The following is a 19,995-nucleotide window of genomic DNA, read 5'->3' on the forward strand; positions in this document are numbered from 1 at the left end:
AAATTGTTTTACATTTAATTTGTAAAAAATTTATTACGTAAAAAATTTAATTTTTTTTCAGACAGGTTAAGTTTTGGAAAGAAAAGTGACACAAAAAAACGATAATAGAAAATAGAATTTTACATCTATTTATATATTCCTGATGCAGCAGCATTTCCATTCTAGAAACACATATATTTGTAGTTTGAAATACATATTTGTTATAAAAAATGAAAAAATATGTTTTTTTGTTATTTATTCAACAATCACCTACCTTTTGGCATACCGCTTTATCGATTCGCCCACTATATATTTTTCGTTTCGTTAACGGGTTAAAATTTCGCGTCGAATCGCGCACAAACACCTGAAACAAAAAAAAATAAATTCAAACCTTCCATTTTTTTAAATTTTTTGAAAAATAATTTGAACGTTAATACGAAATCAAATAATTATAATACATAGATATTATATGTTTTTTTTTTTCAAAATTTCCGTTAAGCAATTTATTTAATCTATTTCGATGGACATTACTTTTTGTCATTAAAGTTTTTGTTGTAATGTCTAGTTGAATTAAGTACAGAGCGTTCTTTTATTTACCTACGATTATCATATAAATTTACCCACACCACTCAAAAAACTAAAAAAAACCTCATCCTCATTTTTTTAAAATTATGTTTCGCTTGTTCGAAATAATGTCAAATTATGGACCTCAAAGACATCTAATAAAAAATGTTTTTGATACGTTTTAAAAAGAACTCCTAATATTCAACTTTTTAGCAGCATTGGCACACCCTGTATATCAATATAATTTTATAACGGATACAGAGAAGTAGACACTTAAAAAAAATGTTTTCTACTGAAATTATTACTGAAAAGTAATGAAATACAACTTTTCAATAAGAGGTGGCACTATTAGGTATTCGACCATCATCAACAGTTTGAAGAGTGTGTTTTTCAATTTTTAGACTTTTCTATTTATATTTTCTTCATAATTAACTCATTAACTCAATAAAAAATATGTTTCTACACTTCGATACAACTTTAGTTTTAATGAAAAAATAAATTAGTGTGAAAATAGCGGACGCCATCTTCCTTTCAGTTTTGTAAATAAGTGACAAAAAGTCTAGAGCCGAGACATACGAAATAGTAGAAATTAATATTAAAATAAGCTCAGTATGAGCTTCTCTGTAAAGATGGCGTTGCTAGTGCTAAAAATCTAAACCAAAAATTATTTCATTATTTTTTCAAACTTTTCATAATAGGTAATTGGTTTGTGGTTATTGAATTAAAAAAATCCAAAATTTTGAAAAATAAACCGCCAAAACTTAAAGCTGTGGAAGCTGGAAAGGAAACTTTGTATTCCAAAAGCATAATACGAATAACCTTCCTAGCCTTCAGATCTGGCATCTCTTGAATCTTATGAAATTATAATATAATTTCATTTATCATCGTGTAGTTTAAAATAAGTGAAAAATTCGTCCCGCTCTTGCTCGCTCGCCGAAAGGAAATTTCCATGATAAATAAAACAAGAAAAATTTCAATAATTTCATTTATTTCATTATTTATTGACAAATCTCATAATAATTGGTTCTTGGTTATTACAATAAGAAAATCCTGGATACAATATAAACATCATAATCATTAGAAAATAATAAGCATTCTCAATATACACCTAATAAGTAACACAAATGAAATCATTTCAATGAAAACTACGAAACTAACTGAACTTTCATTTCCCAAAATTGAACTTTTGTCAAACTGTTGATGGGATGGGTATCTCAAATTTTTATTTTGCCTTTATAATATATAACAATTTAATTTGGTGTAGAGATTATAAATATTTGAATCCTTTCTTGGTATTCTATTGCAAATGAAATTTTTTTACTTTATTTTTCAAATGATAACGTTTTGCAGTTACATTGAAAATATGAAAGCTACTGCAGAAAGTTCGTATGAAAGTTTTACATAAAATAATGTTGTTGCAATCCAAATAGAGTTATTTAATTAATTGATATATGAAATTGTCCGAAGGAATCTTGAATATTTAAAATAATTTAACTTCACTATAAAAATTTCTCATAGAATAACCATTGTTTTTCTGAACATATACCTATTGGCTAAAATTTCTAATCAGTGAATAGGATTTCATATTATAATACATCTTGAGTGATTTTTTGAAAAAATTGAGAGTATGGAGCACGAAGAGTAATATTGGTGTTGCCGTATATACAGGATGATTAGCAATTATATTTCAAAACATAATAGTAAAAGAATGACAGTATAATGTTTATGCTGTGATTTGAAAATTTTTCAAAAATATCATGTGGCCCTCGTTCCTATCTTAGTATCACAAAAAAAAGTTTTCGCATCATTTTTCTTTCAAAAACTTACGAAAATATGGTAAAATTGATCGAAAGACATTTATTGGGTCGACACGTATATTGGAAACTATCTGTAACAATTTTCGGAAAATCGGAAAATTTTCGGAAAGAGTTTTCCGTGAAGCTCGTTTTAGTTCATTACCACTAATATTAAACCAAATTTGTTTTTCGCGCTACCCCGCACATCATAATGTGTTTCGGTTTTTATAAGTTAATTTACATTCATATTATAGAGAAGAAAAATATATAATTTTCTATTTGGGCAACAATAAAAGTATAAAAAACCTGCAATCTCTCAAATAAGAAAAAGGAAGTCCATCATAAAACATTAAATTCTTTTAACTAAATACCGACATCGATAGAACGAACCTATCGGTATACTAAAAATAATTTTGGGTATCTTTGCAAACTGTGAAACGTGTATTTTTGAATATGAAATTTTGTAAAATGATAAACATGAAAGGATCAAAAAAGGTTCCATTGAACATGATGTTCCTCTAAATTAAATAAATTTACATTTCGTCACCAATAAAAGTATAATAAAGCTGCAATCTCTCAAAATAAGAAAAAGGAAGTTCATCATAAAATATTAAATTCTTTTAACTAAATACCGACATCGATGGAACGAACCTATACTATATACTAAAAATAATTTTGGGTATTTTTGCAAACTCTGAAATGTGTGTTTTTGAAAAAAATGTACAAGACTTTTATTAAGTACTATTGAGAAATAGCATTATTTGATCGTAATTTATTGGCAATTAATTTGATTTGATATGGACATTTTGGACAGCAGATCATGTGTATAGGGTGAGAGTTACATGTTTAATTCAGTTGTTTCTAGTGCACAAAGTGTGCACAAATTCAGACTTTATTCATAATACGGTGTATACCAAAATTAGTTGAAGAAATGAAACATATGAATCACTTTTTTGATTTTACACGGAAACAAAAGTCAACTCTGAGAAAAGTTTCATTTACCATCAAGTTTAAAAACAAAGAATTGAGAAATTTTTAACAATAGAACAAAAAAATCACGGGAGGACACAGTTAGGTAATTACAGAGTACCTTATATCAGGGACAACGAGAGAACAGTCCTTAATTGATTCACAAGAAAAATTGAAAGATGGGCTAAATACTTTGAAGGAATTTTGAATGGAATAGGAAGAGCATTGTGGATTTCGTGAAGGAAACAACAATAAAGACATACCAGTGTGTGTAGTAGTACAGAAAAGAATAACATTCTATCAGAAAAATAGCTAAGAGGTGGTGAAATATGTCCAATATTAAAGAAGAAAGAAACGAGGTATGATGAAACCGAATTTTCATTAATAGAAATATTCGAATAGTTGTTTAGCTGATATGCTCAACTCTTTGAATACAGAGTGTCCTTGTATGGACAATAATTAGAATTTCAATGCTGCAATATACAAGAATTTTTGTTTCGAGATTACTTCTATTACTAATAACATTCATTATTTTCAGTCATTCCAAAGTTTATCGTCACCCTGTAAATCTAAATAACCGACATATTCTCTAATTTATTCTAGTATCGTATAACCAAGTTATCCTAGTTGTAAATAAGTCATATCTCTAATTCGATACTCCCTGTATATCTATATTATCATTGTATGGAAAAAATCATTAATAAAACAATATAAAGCAAGAGATGTCTTAAATAATATTTCAAACGACGTTTTAAATAGTTAGTGATAGTTAATACTTATACTATTAAATGGCTATATAAGGAAATGTTTTGGGCAGCAAAGAATAGTAATTTCTTTTTAAAACACTATTTATATACTTTTAATTTTCCTATGATATATCTTCGATTTTGGAATTAGTAATTTCATGAGTGATTACAGGTACATGAAAATGTTTCTCAATTAAAAAACGTAGAATTTAGAACAATGTTACTGACTAAAACAATTTCAAATTTCAAAAGAGTGGCTGCATATAAATCAAAACATTTTTGTTATCTTGGTATTATTTTTGATTGTTTATGGAAAATACTGTGAATTGAAAATTTCCCATCCCCAAATTAGATAAACAATATCAGAAAATATTCTATTAAACGTTATGTTTCTCAGGAATATCAAAAATCAATTCGAAATGCAAAGTAAATAAGAAATTCTTCCAATAAAAACAAAGGCATCTAAGAAGGGGCTGCGCGGTCAATTTTCATTTATTAATAATAAACCCTCAACATGTATAGTTATTTTGGTATTACCATCGATTATTCATCTAGAATACAGTGATTTCAAAATTTCTCATAGTGTAGGGTGGTCCTTATCTCCAAGTTAAATAAACATCCTGAAAGGATTCTGTTGAACGTTATCTCATATATATAAAAAAAATATTCCAAATAATAAGTGAACAAGAAATTCTTGGAACAAAGACAAAGGCATCTAAGAAGGGTCTGAACGGTCAATTTTCGTTATCGGTATTAAACCCTCGATATAATGTAAACAAACTATTCTACAAACAGATAAAAAGGGTTCCTAAACTGCACCGCACGTGTTGCTTTTCAAATATATTATACCTCTTGTAAATTCTCGATAACCAATTTAGAAAAATAAATAAAGGATACTTTTAACAAAAAAAAGGGTGTAATGATGGTCTGTAAAATATATCTAAAATAAACATACCAGACTCCATAGTAGTAAACCATTAAAAACATTAAATTCTAAACAACCTACTTTCACTATAAAAATTTCTTATAGAATAACCATTGTTTTTCTGAACATATGATGGCTAAAATTACTAATCAGTAAGAAAGAATTCATTCAAATTATAAAAATCCTTGAGTAATTTTTTGAAAAAATTGAGAAAATTTTCCAAAATGAGTTTTAATTTTACGATCTTTGAGTATAAATCTTGCTTAGATACTAATTATACAGAGCGTTCATTACTTTTCAATAATAATATTTGAAGATGGTGAAATTATAAAAAAAATTAGTAATTTGAATTACTATGCAAATATTATTGAAATTTATGATTTAGAGTTAGGGAGTTAATTTGATACGTAAAATGATTTGTACTCACATAACTTTGTCCACAAAGGAAAGCCCGCATATCAATTTTCCATTTCCATGATTTCCATCACATAAAATCGAATCGCGGCACACCGAAACCGATACCGAAAATTACGAATCACTTTTCCATATCGCGGCGGTTGCCTGCCTCATTTTTGATCAAATTCCAAAGATATTCAACACACAATCATCTCATTAACCCAACAGATTTGTTCTCAAAGATCAGTAAAATCTCAACAGATTACTCAGAAAGACGTTCGAATGGAAATCACATTTTCAAGTTACTTAATTATCATTTATATTGATCAGAAGGATCCATGTACTACTATTTCGAATCAAAGTGAATTTGAGGTGTATTGGAGCAATTCTATCATATGATTATCATCATTATTATTCATTAAATATTTACTGGACTTAAATGTGTTACAGTAAACGCTGAAAAGAATTAATCAATCTAAAATAACAAAGTCAAGATTTTATTTGATCAATATCATATAATGAGTAAAATTAGCTTTGGTCATAAATATTAACAATCTTCTGTTTGAATCTAAGGGAGTAGTCGAAATTTGCGACATATTCTGAGTAATCTGAGTAATAATTTAGAGAATAAACTTGCTTTAAACACGAGTGAATTATGAATTTTATACTCAAATGAAATATTTAAATTTAACTTCAAATTTCAAAAGATCCCTAAAGATTTCGAAAACATTGTTTTGTAAATTTAATTGGATGTTTGTTAAAACTTTCTGAATGTTAAAAAAGTTATTCAAAAATAAATTCAAACTATTTTTCTTCAATAATTTTAAAATCTGTGAGTGTATTAATATCAACAAAATATTCCTAGAAATAATTCCTAGAAATAAACACAAAAACCAACATCTGATCAAAGTTCTGCTCACTCAATAAATAACAAAAAAATCATTTCAATCGAAATTTGATGCAATAATTCGGACGGAAAATTTGAATAAAACGTTTTAATAACTGATTTTAGTATTTCTTTCATACGAGGTACATCCACAATGTAAGTTCCTTTTCTAAGTTGCAATGAAAACCTATATTTCGAATAGTCATAGGGGGATGCAAATTTCGACACCTCGAAAACTCATTTCCACCGTTTTCTCCGACGTTTTGCCGTTTGATTTAGGCACATGCGTGGAAATTAAGAAATAGAGCAAACTCCGTGGATTACTGTCAAATGGTTTTTGTTTTTTTTTTCACGATAATGCCCCATCTCGCACTGTGACGTGACATAAAAACCGCTTCAAGAATTTGGCTGGGGTGTGTTTGATCATCCTCCTTATAGGTCGGGCCTTGCTCCTACCGACTTTCATCTCTTCTTACACCTGAAATTTCTCTTTCAAAGTTGAAACGAGCCGGAGAACATGGAGGAGGCAAAAACAAGTGTTTAAAAAAATTTTCGAAATTACATAGAAAATAAGGTTAACAGCATGAAAAATATGTTTTTTGACCTGCACGTATGTTCTTTTATAACCAAATGGAACTTTCTTTGTGGATATACCTCGTATATCATATTGAAATTGTGTTACATTCAATTTTTGGGAAAAATATCAATTTCTCAGCATAAATTTTGGAATAATGGATGGAGAAAAATTTATTCGATTTACAATATTGGAAAATTTCAACGTACGTTCAAATGAATTGAATTATCTTGCAGTACTAAGTAGAAACGTAAAATATGTATTTTGAAATATTTCTTATGAAGAATGGAAAATCATTTTTTTTGTTATTTATCCAACAATCACCTAGTTTTTGGCAAACCGCATTATGAAACGTGCACTACATTTACCTTTCGTTTCGTTAACGGGTTAAAATTTCGCGTAGAATCGCGCACCAACACCTGAAACAAAAACATCAATTGTAATATTTTTTCTAAATACACTTGCAATTAAAAAAATACAAAAAAATTATGCAAATAGATTGTGTCCCCTTTATTTATTCACGTCAAACCATTCAATCAAACACTATATTTATAAACAGATTGCCCCTGTATGTATAATAAATGAAAATTACGTAACAATATATTCAGGAAAAACTTTTATTACTTCTTAAATCTGTCAGCCCCTAAAATTTTCCCCCTCGTAAATATCAAGTCCACAATTTTTAGATGGTAGCCGGTATTATACATTCAAAGTTATATTACCCAAGATGTTATAATTTATTCGACTTGAGTGAGTTAGTTATAAATGAAAATTATATCAATAAAATCAAATTTTCAAAATGAACTTCACAAAAAATATCCGAGTTGCAAGCAAAAAAGTAAAAAATCACCCACCTAATCAAATTTGTCGAATTCGCCTTCGTGGTTTCCAAGTTAAACATAATACAACAAGAAAATTTCTCACGGAAAATTACTTTTGCACTAAATTTGCGATTCTCAAATCAAAATCATTACAAAATTACACAAAATCATTCTCACTAAAACGATATTTTAAAATAAAATTCTGTTCGCTTTCGAATTCCAATTATACAAAAAATTCCTTTTTTGTTTCAAAACTTGTTTTTATTAGTTGTTTACAACTAAAAGTTTTAAGATTTTTTGTTAATTTCCAGAAGAGAGGCCCACATTATTTTATTTCTGAAATTACTTTTACTTTTACCAATTATGATATACAGGGTTTTTCTCAACTATTTGTATTTAACAATATAATATTAGAGAAATATCAATCATATATATGTTTTCTAGTAGATTTCCGAAAAAAATTCCGTTCTTACAAACACATTTCTTGTAAATGCTTTGCAAAGTAGATTATGTATATATAGGGTGAGTCTTCTGTATTTGAGATTTAAAAAAAATCATTTTCGTAGCTATTTAAACATCAATCACGTTTACAATCTAAACTTATCCATATCTCGATTTTTTGGACTTTTTTTTATATGAAGAACTTGAAATGCAAAATTTTTAAAAATAAACCGTCAAAACTTAAGAGTATGAAAGCTGCAAAGCAAACTTTGGTATTTCAAAAGCATAATATAAATAACCATCCTAGTCTTCAGATCTGGCATCTTTTGAATCTTTTGAATTTATAAAATAATTTCATTTATCATCGTGTAGTTTAAAATAAGTGAAAAATTCGTCGCACTCTTGCTCGCTCGCCGAAAGGAAATTTCCAAGAAAAATAAAACAAAAGAAATTTCAATAATTTCATAATTTCGTCCCCATTATGTTTTGACAATAAGTACAATATAAACATCATCATCATAGAAAAAGGCAAACATTTTCATTACACACGATTATACAAAAATGAAAATATTTCAAAGATAACTAAGAAAATAACTGGGGTTTAATTTGCCACTTCTATAGATATATAACCCTATAGTATAATAAAATAAAAAATACTTAGAATGCCGTTTTATTTGAAACAATTCTTAATCTTTTCTTTTCTTTTCGAAACTATAGATTCCGAGAGAAACATAAATACAAATTTGATAATAAAGAAACTAAAAGTTACTATTTTCCGGGTGCTTTACTTCATCACTAAAATCCATCTTATTTTTATACAAACAATCATCTCCTGTATATTATTATTAATATAGTGTAGATTAGAAGTACTTGAAACAATAAAATAAAACATTTTAGCAAAACACAAAACTGACTCACACTTTTCATGTCGAGTTGAAAATTTGAACAAATAGAACATTTCGTCTAAAAAAATCATCATATATTTGTTATGTTCAATTACTTTCGGGACATCCTATTTGCCAAATAAAAATATACAGTATTGTTTTGCGAAATTTGAGAAAATACACTTTTGTACTAAACTGTTCATTTCCTTGGATTTTATAGCTTAGTTTTCATTGTATTTTTCTAATGATAACGCTTTGTAGTAATACGGAAAATACGAAATAAGCAGCTACAGAAAGTTTATATGAAACTTTTACATATAGGAAATGTTGTTCCAATCCAAATAATTAAAGTGATATAATTAATTGAAAATTGAAATTGTCCAAGAAAAACTTGAATATTTGAAAACCCTATTGTAAAATAAGAAAACGCCAAGTATCACCAATCAATAGTCTAAAGTATCCTTAATCTCCCAAACAAAACAAATGTTCATTAAATTTATTGATAATCTACGTATGAGTAGCAAAAAATTTGAATTTCTTTTTAGGAAATTAGATAGGTACATATTATATACTTTCAATGTTTCTACGTCTTCGTTTTTCATTAGTGATTACAGGTTGGTACATGAAAATGTTTATTAAGTAAAGAAAGAACGTAGAATTTATACAGTGTTAAATTTATTTCAAGTTTCAAAATTTCTGTTTCATTTTCTACGCAGTAATAAATAAAGCCTTCATCAAGTGCTAAATTTTGGATATTACATTTAAAATACGAATTATAAAAGGAAACATCGAGAAGAGGAATATAAGTTTGCTTAAATAAACAAAAAAGGGTGGTTGTAAATGTCATATCTAAATTCGAAATGTAAAGTAAATGAAAAATTCTTTTAACAAAAACAAAGGAATCTAAGAAAGGCCTCAAAGACAATTTTCGTTATCGGTTTTAACCCTCAACATAGTTATTTTGGTATCAGTATCGATTATTTTTCAAGAATACAGTGATTTCAAAATTTCTCATATTGTAGAGAGGTCCTTATCTCCAAGTTAAATTATCACACAATTCTTGGAAAAGAGACAAAGGCTGCACGGTCAATTTTCGTTATCGGTATTAAACCCTCGATATAATGTAAACAAACTATTCTACAAACAGATAAAAAGGGTTCCTAAACTGCACGGCACGTGTTGTTTTTCAAATATATTAACCACTTGTAAATTCTCGATAACCAATGTAGAAAAATAAATAAAGGATACTTTTAACAAAAAAAAAAGGGTGTAATGATGGTCCGTGAAATATATCTAAAATAAACATACCAGAATTAAAATATTTGGAACCCTGAAGTTTTCTTTGGTACAGTTTCTTCAAAAGTAATGTTTTGTAATTATCGAACTTTGTTGGCTTTTATATTCTTTTTCCAATTACTATCGATCTGCATTCGAAATTTTTTATATACTTGTTAGAATTTGCATTTTGGAGAATAAATATTGCGATGTCGATTAAATAACACTCAACTTTGTTGAAAATTCGTAAGAAAATTAAATTATTAATAAATTAATTTTTATAGAAAAGAATTTTTAGTGTATAAAATGTGAAAAGCGATTCTAAACAAATGAAGGGGTGATGACAAAAAGTTTATTGAAGGAAGAGATAATTTTTAAAAGTAACTGTTTCATTGAAAAGTCATTGTTTCCTTCGTGTATTTATCTTACAGAATGATTTGAGATTATTTCCATATTATTTTCGGTAAATTAAAAGTGTGTACAAATAATTGATTCCGCACTAATGCAAAATGATGATAGTCATTAAGAAAATGAACTCACATGATCTGCACCAAATCGAACATCCCCACTGGAAGAAGAAGATGCTTTATTAAACGACTCAAAAGATCCTCGAAACTTAATTAATTATCATATTGTTTTTCCAAGTTTGTGTTTACCAAGAAAACAATTATAAGTTTGAGAAGAATTTTTGAGACTATATTATTTTGGAGAGACGATTCCTAAAAATTTGATAATCAATCCTGCCAAATATGATAGTGAACTATATTCTTTTGGCCAGCTCTGTACAAATTATAAAACCATTGGAACCCATAATATGTATTACTTTATTATTGTGTTATCTGTACATTTTGAAAGGGTCTTACTGGAAAAATCCACATCTTTACCTACTACAGCCATAAAAACGGAATAAGCAATAAAACATCTGGTCCACAGATGTGAGAATATTTTTTCAAAACGGCGTAAACAAAGTATTAATATGAAATATAAACTAATTTATTTACAAATTTTAACAAAAATTAATTTTGATATTGCCATGTCTTGATACTTGGACAACTTGTTTTATAATTCACCACTCGTTGAATACAGAGTGTTCTTGTATGAACAATAATTAGAAGTTAAATGCTGCAATATACAAGAATTTTTGTTTCGAGATTACTTCTAGTACAAATAACATTCATTATTTTCAACTATTCCAAAAATTTCTCGTCACCCTGTAAATCTAAATAACCGACATATTTTCTAATTTATTCTAATATCGTATAACCTAACCTAACCTTCTCTCTTTCTAAACTGCTACTCCATGTATAAATTATTATTATTATTATATGTAAAAAATCAATCAATAAAATCGTAGGTTTGGATAAAATGTAATTAACTGAATTCACACAAACTTTAGATGGATAATTCTTGTTGATTTTACATAGAGAGAATTAAATCTTACCTATATCAAAAAGAAAATAGTTTTCACTTCACAATCGAAAACAAAATTACACGAAATTTTACGAATAGAAAATTTAGCATCAAATATGTCTGCCCGAATTTGTAATACTGTCAAAGTTTCATTATTTAAATAATTAAATGCATTGTTTAAAGCTTGTGACGTCAACAATTACAGTGCGCAAGTCAAAAACAAGTCTAGACATTCGCAAAGAATTCGAAAGGGGTCAATGAACATGAAGATGTAAAGTTTTGATTTATTAAATAATAAGTAATTAAATATTACATATTTTGTTATATAATTTTCATATTGAGTAAAATAGTGTTTTCAAAGATAAAATAAATAAAGCAATATAAAACAAGATATATTTTTAATAATATTTCTAAGAAAGTTTTAAATAATTAGTGATAATAGATATAATACATACAATTAAACATGGCATAGATTTAATTATTACCACTCACAATAACTTAATATTATTAAATGGCTATATAAGTAGAGGTTATGGGCAGCAAATAATAGTAATTTCCTTTTAGGAATCTGTATACTTTTAATGTTTTACGACATAACTTCGTTTTTCGAATTAGTAATTTCATGAGTTATTACAGGTACATGAAAATGTTTCTCAATTAAAAAACGTAGAATTTAGAACAATGTTACTGACTAAAACAATTTCAAATTTCAAAAGAGTGGCTGCATATAAATCAAAACATTTTTGTTATCTTGGTATTATTTTTGATTGTTTATGGAAAATACTGTGAATTGAAAATTTCCCATCCCCAAATTAGATAAACAATATCAGAAAATATTCTATTAAACGTTATGTTTCTCAGGAATATCAAAAATCAATTCGAAATGCAAAGTAAATAAGAAATTCTTCCAATAAAAACAAAGGCATCTAAGAAGGGGCTGCACGGTCAATTTTCGTTTATTAATAATAAACCCTCAACATGTATAGTTATTTTGGTATAACTTTCGATTTATCTAGAATACTGCGATTTTAAAATTGCTCATAGTGTAGGGTGGTCCTTATCTCCAAGTTAAATAAACATCCTGAAAGGATTCTGTTGAACGTTATCTCTTATATATGAAAAAAATATATTCGAAATATTAAGTGAACAAGAAATTCTTGGAACAAAGACAAAGGCATTCAAGAAGGGGCTGCACGGTCAATTTTCGTTATCGGTATTAAACCCTGGATATAATGTAAACAAACTATTCTACAAACAGATAAAAAGGGTTCCTAAACTGCACCGCACGTGATATTTTTCAAATATATTATACCTCTTGTAAATTCTCGATAACCAATGTAGAAAAATAAATAAAGGATACTTTTAACAAAAAAAAAGGGTGTAATGATGGTCTGTAAAATATATCTAAAATAAACATACCAGACTCCATAGTAGTAAACCATTAAAAACATTAAATTCTAAACAACCTACTTTCACTATAAAAATTTCTTATAGAATAACCATTGTTTTTCTGAACATATGATGGCTAAAATTACTAATCAGTAAGAAAGAATTCATTCAAATTATAAAAATCCTTGAGTAATTTTTTGAAAAAATTGAGAAAATTTTCCAAAATGAGTTTTAATTTTACGATCTTTGAGTATAAATCTTGCTTAGATACTAATTATACAGAGCGTTCATTACTTTTCAATAATAATATTTGAAGATGGTGAAATTATAAAAAAAATTAGTAATTTGAATTACTATGCAAATATTATTGAAATTTATGATTTAGAGTTAGGGAGTTAATTTGATACGTAAAATGATTTGTACTCACATAACTTTGTCCACATGTGAAAGCCCGCATATCCATTTTCCATTTCCATGATTTCCATCACTTAAAATCGAATCGCGGCACACCGAAACCGATACCGAAAATTACGAATCACTTTTCCATATCGCGGCGGTTGCCTGCCTCATTTTTGATCAAATTCCAAAGACATTCATCACACAATCATCTCATTAACACAACAGATTTGTTCTCAAAGATCAGGAAAATCTCAACAGATTACTCAGAAAGTCATTTGAATGGAAATCCCCCTTTTGAAGTTACTTAATTATCTAATTATCATTTATATTGATCAGAATGATCCATGTACTACTATTTCGAATCAAAGTGAATTTGAGGTGTATTGGAGCAATTCTATCATATGCTTATCATCATAATTATTCATCAAATATTTACTGGACTTAAATGTGTTACAGTAAACGCTGAAAAGAATTAATCAATCTAAAATAACAAAGTCAAGATTTTATTTGATCAATATCATATAATGAGTAAAATTAGCTTTGGTCATAAGTATTAACAATCTTCTGTTTGAATCTAAGGGAGTAGTCGAAATTTGCGACATATTCTAAGTAATCTGAGTAATAATTTAGAGAATAAACTTGCTTTAAACACGAGTGAATTATGAATTTTATGCTCAAATGAAATATTTAAATTTAACTTCAAATTTCAAAAGATCCCTAAAGATTTCGAAAACATTGTTTTGTAAGTATAATTGGATGTTTGTTAAAACTTTCTGAATGTTAAAAAAAATTCAAACTATTTTTCTTCAATAATTAAAATCTGTGAGTGTATTAATCTCAACAAAATATTCCTAGAAAAAAACACAAGAAACAACATCTGATCAGAGTTCTGCTCACTCAATAAATAACAAAAAAAAATCATTTCAATCAAAATTTGATGCAAAAATTCGAACCGAAAATTTTAGAAAAATTTGAATAAAACGTTTTAATAACTGATTTTAGTATTTCTTTCATACGAGGTACATCCACAATGTAAGTTCCTTTTCTAAGTTGCAATGAAAACCTATATTTCGAATAGTCATAGGGGGATGCAAATTTCGACACCTCGACAACTCATTTCCACCGTTTTCTCCGACGTTTTGCCGTTTGATTTAGGCACATGCGTGGAAATTAAGAAATAGAGCAAACTCCGTGGATTACTGTCAAATGGTTTTTGTTTTTTTTTTCACGATAATGCCCCATCTCGCACTGTGACGTGACATAAAAACCGCTCCAAGAATTTGGCTTGGGTGTGTTTGATCATCCTCCTTATAGGTCGGGCCTTGCTCCTACCGACTTTCATCTCTTCTTACACCTGAAATTTCTCTTTCAAAGTTGAAACGAGCCGGAGAACATGGAGGAGGCATACAAAAACAAGTGTTTAAAAAAATTTTCGAAACTACATAGAAAATAAGGTTAACACCATGAAAAATATATTTTTTGACCTGCACGTATGTTTTTTTATAACCAAATGAAACTTTCTTTGTGGATATTTCTCGTATATCATATTGAAATTGTGTTACCTTCAATTTTGGGGAAAAATATCAATTTCTCAGCATAAATTTTGGAATAATGGATGGAGAAAGAATTTATTCGATTTACAATATTGGAAAATTTCAACGTACGTTCAAATGAATTGAATTATCTAGCAGTACCAAGTAGAAACGTAAAATATGTATTTTGAAATATTTCTTATGAAGAATGGAAAATCATTTTTTTTGTTATTTATCCAACAATCACCTACTTTTTGGCAAACCGCATTATGGAAGGTGCACTACATTTACCTTTCGTTTCGTTAACGGGTTAAAATTTCGCGTAGAATCGCGCACGAACACCTGAAACAAAAACATGAATTGTAATATTTTTTCTAAATACACTTGCAATTAAAAAAGTACAAAAAAATTATGTAACAATATATTCAGGAAAAAACTTTTATTACTTCTTAAATCTGTCAGCCCCTAAAATTTTCCCCCTCGTAAATATCAAGTCCATAATTTTTAGATGGTACCCGGTATTATAAATTCAAAGTTATATTACCCAAGATGTTATAATTTATTCGACTTGAGTGAGTTAGTTATAAATGAAAATTATATCAATAAAATCAAATTTTCAAAATGATCTTCACAAAAAATATCCGAGTTGCAAGCAAAAAAGTAAAAAACTACCCACCTAATCAAATTTGTCGAATTCGCCTTCGTGGTTTTCAAGTTAAACAAAATATAACAAGAAAATTTCTCACGGAAAATTACTTTTTCACTAAATTTGCGATTCTCAAATCGAAATCATTACAAAATTACACAAAATCATTCTCACTAAAACGATATTTTAAAATAAAATTCTATTCGCTTTCGAATTCCAATTATACAAAAAATTCCTTTTTTGTGTCAAAACTTGTTTTTATTAGTTGTTTACAACTAAAAGTTTTAAGATTTGAAAAAGTTACACAGAGTGTACCAAATAATAGTTGATGTTATTAAAAATCATATTTTGAAATTATCTCGAACTATACAGATTGTTGCAACCCTTTACAAACCAAAGATATTAAATTGATAGATAGGAGCCTTTTATAGTATACCGGATTGATCACATTTTTTGAAGAAATAATAATTAAGTTTACAATAAATTTTAGCAATTTTCTTATAAATTTAACGTATAGGGTATACTAAAAAAATTTTCACGAAGATAAATTACAGTGTGATACATGCGAAAGAAGAAATAATATGAGAATTTCAATTTTCGGCTCACTTTGTATATAAAATAACAAATAATTACAATTTAATCGACTACGATGATATTGCATCTTATTAAGAAAGTCACGTAGGTAAATTATTTTTCTTAACTTACAATAAGTTACAGATGGTTCTTTTATTTACCTATCTCTCATATAAATTTGTATACAACTCTCAAAGTACTCAAAAAATTTTAATCTCATTTTCAAAAAATTATGTTTAAAGCGTTCAAGATAATTTCAAAATATGGACCTCAAATACAACTAATAAAAAAAATGTTTTTGATACGTATTAAAACGACCCCCTAATACACAACTTTTTAACAAAATTGGCGCACCCTGTATATCAATATAATTTTATAGTGGATATAAAGAGAACTAAACACTTAACAAACAATGTTTCCTAATGAAATTAATACTCAAAATTTATGGAACCGAGCTATTCAATAAGAGATGTCACTATTGGGCATTCGACCATCAACCACTGTTCGAAGAGTATGGGATTCAATTTTTTAGAAGTTCCCATTCATATTTCTGTGGTGGTGGACACATTATTCAATAAAAATATGTTTCTTCACTCTGACACAACTTTGGTCTCAATAAAAAAATAAATTGGTGTGAAAATAACGGACGCCATCTTCCTTTCAGTTTTGTAAATAGGTTAAAAAAAGTCAAGAGCTGAGACATACGAAATAGTAGAAACTAATATTGAAACGTGTTCAGTATGAGATTCTGTACATAGATAGCGCTGCTAGTACTAAAAATCTAAACCTAATTCAGGTTTTAGAGTTTTTGTAAATAAAATAAGTGACGCAATTTGCTAATTTGTGTCCCGAGTAAATACTATTGATTTCAAGATCAATTTGCCCCTTTCCATTTTGCAAATCCATTCGAGAGTATATCGTTACTCGGTTAAATAGACACGTAGAAGGAAGTAACCACAGAAATTTCTATATCTCAATTTTTTGAACTTTTTTTTATTTGAAAAACTTCAAATGCAAAATTTTTGAAAATAAAGCGTCAAAAGTTAAGGGTATGAAAGCTGCAAAGCAAACTTTGGTATTCCAAAAGCATAATAAGAATAACCGTCCTAGTCTTCAGATCTGGCATCTTTTCAATTTATCGCTCTCCGAAAGGAAATTTCCAAGAAAAATAAAACAAGAGAAATTTCAATGATCTCATTTATTTCATAATTTCGTCCCCATTATGTTTTGACAATAAGTACAATATAAACATCATCATCATAGAAAAAGGCAAAGATTTTCATTACAAACAATTATACAAAAATGAAAATATTTCAATGATAACTAAGAAAATAACTGAGGTTTAATTTGCCATGTATCAACTAACTTCTATACATATATCACCCTATAGTATAATAAAATAAAAAATACTTAAAATGCCGTTATAGTTGAAACAATTCTTAATCTTTTCTTTTCTTTTCGAATCTATAGATTTCGAGAGAAACATAAATACAAATTTCTCTGTCTACTGAAATTCAAAATAAAAAAAAAACTCAATTTAAGGTCTCAACATTGTAGTTGTGATATCTCCAAAAAAAAAGGTGGAGTGAAAAAAATGTTTCATGACTAAAATCCATCTTATTTTTATACAAACAATCATCTCCTGTATATTGTTATTAATATAGTGTAGATTAGAAGTACTTGAAACAATAAAATAAAACATTTTAGCAAAACACAAAACTGACTCACACTTTTCATGTCGAGTTGAAAATTTGAACAAATAGAACATTTCGTCTAAAAAAATCATCATATATTTGTTATGTTCAATTACTTTCGGGACTTCCTATTTGCCAAATAAAAATATACAGTATTGTTTTGCGAAATTTGAGAAAATACCCTTTTGTACTAAAATGTTTATTACCTTGGATTTTATATCTTAGTTTTTCCTACTGCCCAGTTTTCATTGTATTTTTTTAATGATAACTCTTTGCGGTAATATGGAAAATACTAAATAAGCAGCTACAGAAAGTTTATATGAAACTTTTACATATTGGAAATGTTGTTCCAATCCAAATAATTAAAGTGATATAATTAATTGGAAATTGAAATTGTCCAAGAAAAACTTGATTATTTGAAAACCCTATTGTAAAATAAGAAAACGCCAAGTATCACCAATCAATAGTCCAAAGTATCCTTAATCTCCCAAACAAAACAAATGTTCTTTAAATTTATTGATAATCTAAGTATGAGTAGCAAAAAATTTGAATTTCTTTTTAGGACACTAGATAGGTACATATTATATACTTTCAATTTTTCTACGACTTCGTTTTTCGAATTAGTAATTTCATTAGTGATTACAGGTAGGTACATGAAAATGTTTATTAAGTAAAGAAAGAACGTAGAATTTATATAGTGTAGAATTTATTTCAAGTTTCAAAATTTCTGTTTCATTTTCTACGCAGTAATAAATAAAGCCTTTATCAAGTGCTAAATTTTGGATATTACATTTAGAATACGAATTATAAAAGGAAACATCGAGAAGAGGTATATAAGTTTGCTTAAATAAACAAAAAAGGGTGGTTGGTTTTTGCAAATAAAATTCTTGGAAGGATAAAGAAAGGGTCTGAGAAGGTTCAACAATTTATCAAAATATCAATCATAATTATTACATTTGGACCATAAAATAAACATAAAATTTTTAAAATAGAATAACAATCCCTCCAAAGATATTGAAATATCAACCCTAAAGACCTTCTTCTACCTACCTACGAATTATTGTACCCCGAGAAGCTCATACAAGAAATTAAATAATTGAAAAGTGAATATTGAAAGTTTTCAAAATGCAAATCAGTCACCAGAAAAAAATTCTTGACAACTTCATTAGCTCAAATTTTTTTCTATTCGAAAAAACAAAGATATTGAAGCAGCTAAGCACTAAATTCAAACAATAAATAATTTTCTCTTTCCTATACCCACCAATTATTGAACAAGAGGAACAAATACCAAAAAAAAATATTTGAAACCTTCACTTGGAAAGTTTTCTATGAAACAGAAAACTCAATTATTAGTTTAGTAACAACCCTTTAGCTAATTATGTATTGAGTATCTATCAATCAAAAAAAAAATATGTGAAAAACGATTAGATTAAGTTTGTTTTATTAAAAGATCCCCAGTTTAATGCGCTTGAAATTTCAAAGTTCCAAAAGAATGGCGGCATATTACCGATATATAAAAGAAAATAGTTTTCACTCCATCATCTGAGACCAAATGAAAAGAAATATTTTAGGTAGTAAATTTAAAATCAAATGAATAAGACAAAAAATCACTCACCAGTTCACAAATGAGGAAATCACCATCTTGGCAGTTAAGAATTTTCCGTTTATCCATAATTTTCACAATATTGCATTAAAACACGGAAAATTCTTTATCGGATTATTGTTAACACGCCCTTCCACAAACATCAAAGAAAAACAAATCATTTTTAATGTTTATTTTCAATCCGTTTCACCAAAATTTTCAAATAAAAGCTATTTTCTATCGATATACTAAAAATTTCCAAAGTTTCCAATAAAAATTTTCAACATTAGTCACATTTTTAAAACTAGAAATCGAAAGTTTTTTTTGTCGTTATCGAACAAATCCGGTATCTCTGTATTTTATTTATCTAATAATAACTATTTTGTACTACAATCCAAATAAGGTATTTTAATATTAATATCTATATATATTTTTATATGAAAAAACACATTACAGTTGAAAAGATTTGACGTGAACAATAATTGCGTCGACATACAAAGATGGCCGACATGCT

The 19,995-nt window shown here is 27.6% G+C and overlaps 1 long non-coding RNA gene across 2 annotated transcripts; it reads right to left on the minus strand.

The window, feature by feature from the left end:
* Positions 1-188: 188 nt before the first annotated feature.
* LOC130448678 (uncharacterized) lies at positions 189-15,825 on the minus strand. 2 transcript variants are annotated; one of them, XR_008910364.1, is made up of 4 exons: positions 15,663-15,825; positions 13,483-15,328; positions 5,407-7,254; positions 189-343 (listed from the first exon to the last, which is right to left on the minus strand). It is a non-coding gene; the product is annotated as an uncharacterized LOC130448678 (long non-coding RNA). The 2 variants fall into 2 exon arrangements; XR_008910365.1 differs by lacking the exons at positions 13,483-15,328; positions 15,663-15,825 and adding an exon at positions 7,690-7,851.
* Between the last annotated feature and the right edge of the window lie 4,170 nt (positions 15,826-19,995).

The sequence above is a fragment of the Diorhabda sublineata genome, chromosome 9 (assembly GCF_026230105.1).
Source record: "Diorhabda sublineata isolate icDioSubl1.1 chromosome 9, icDioSubl1.1, whole genome shotgun sequence".
Taxonomy (NCBI): Eukaryota; Metazoa; Arthropoda; class Insecta; order Coleoptera; family Chrysomelidae; genus Diorhabda; species Diorhabda sublineata.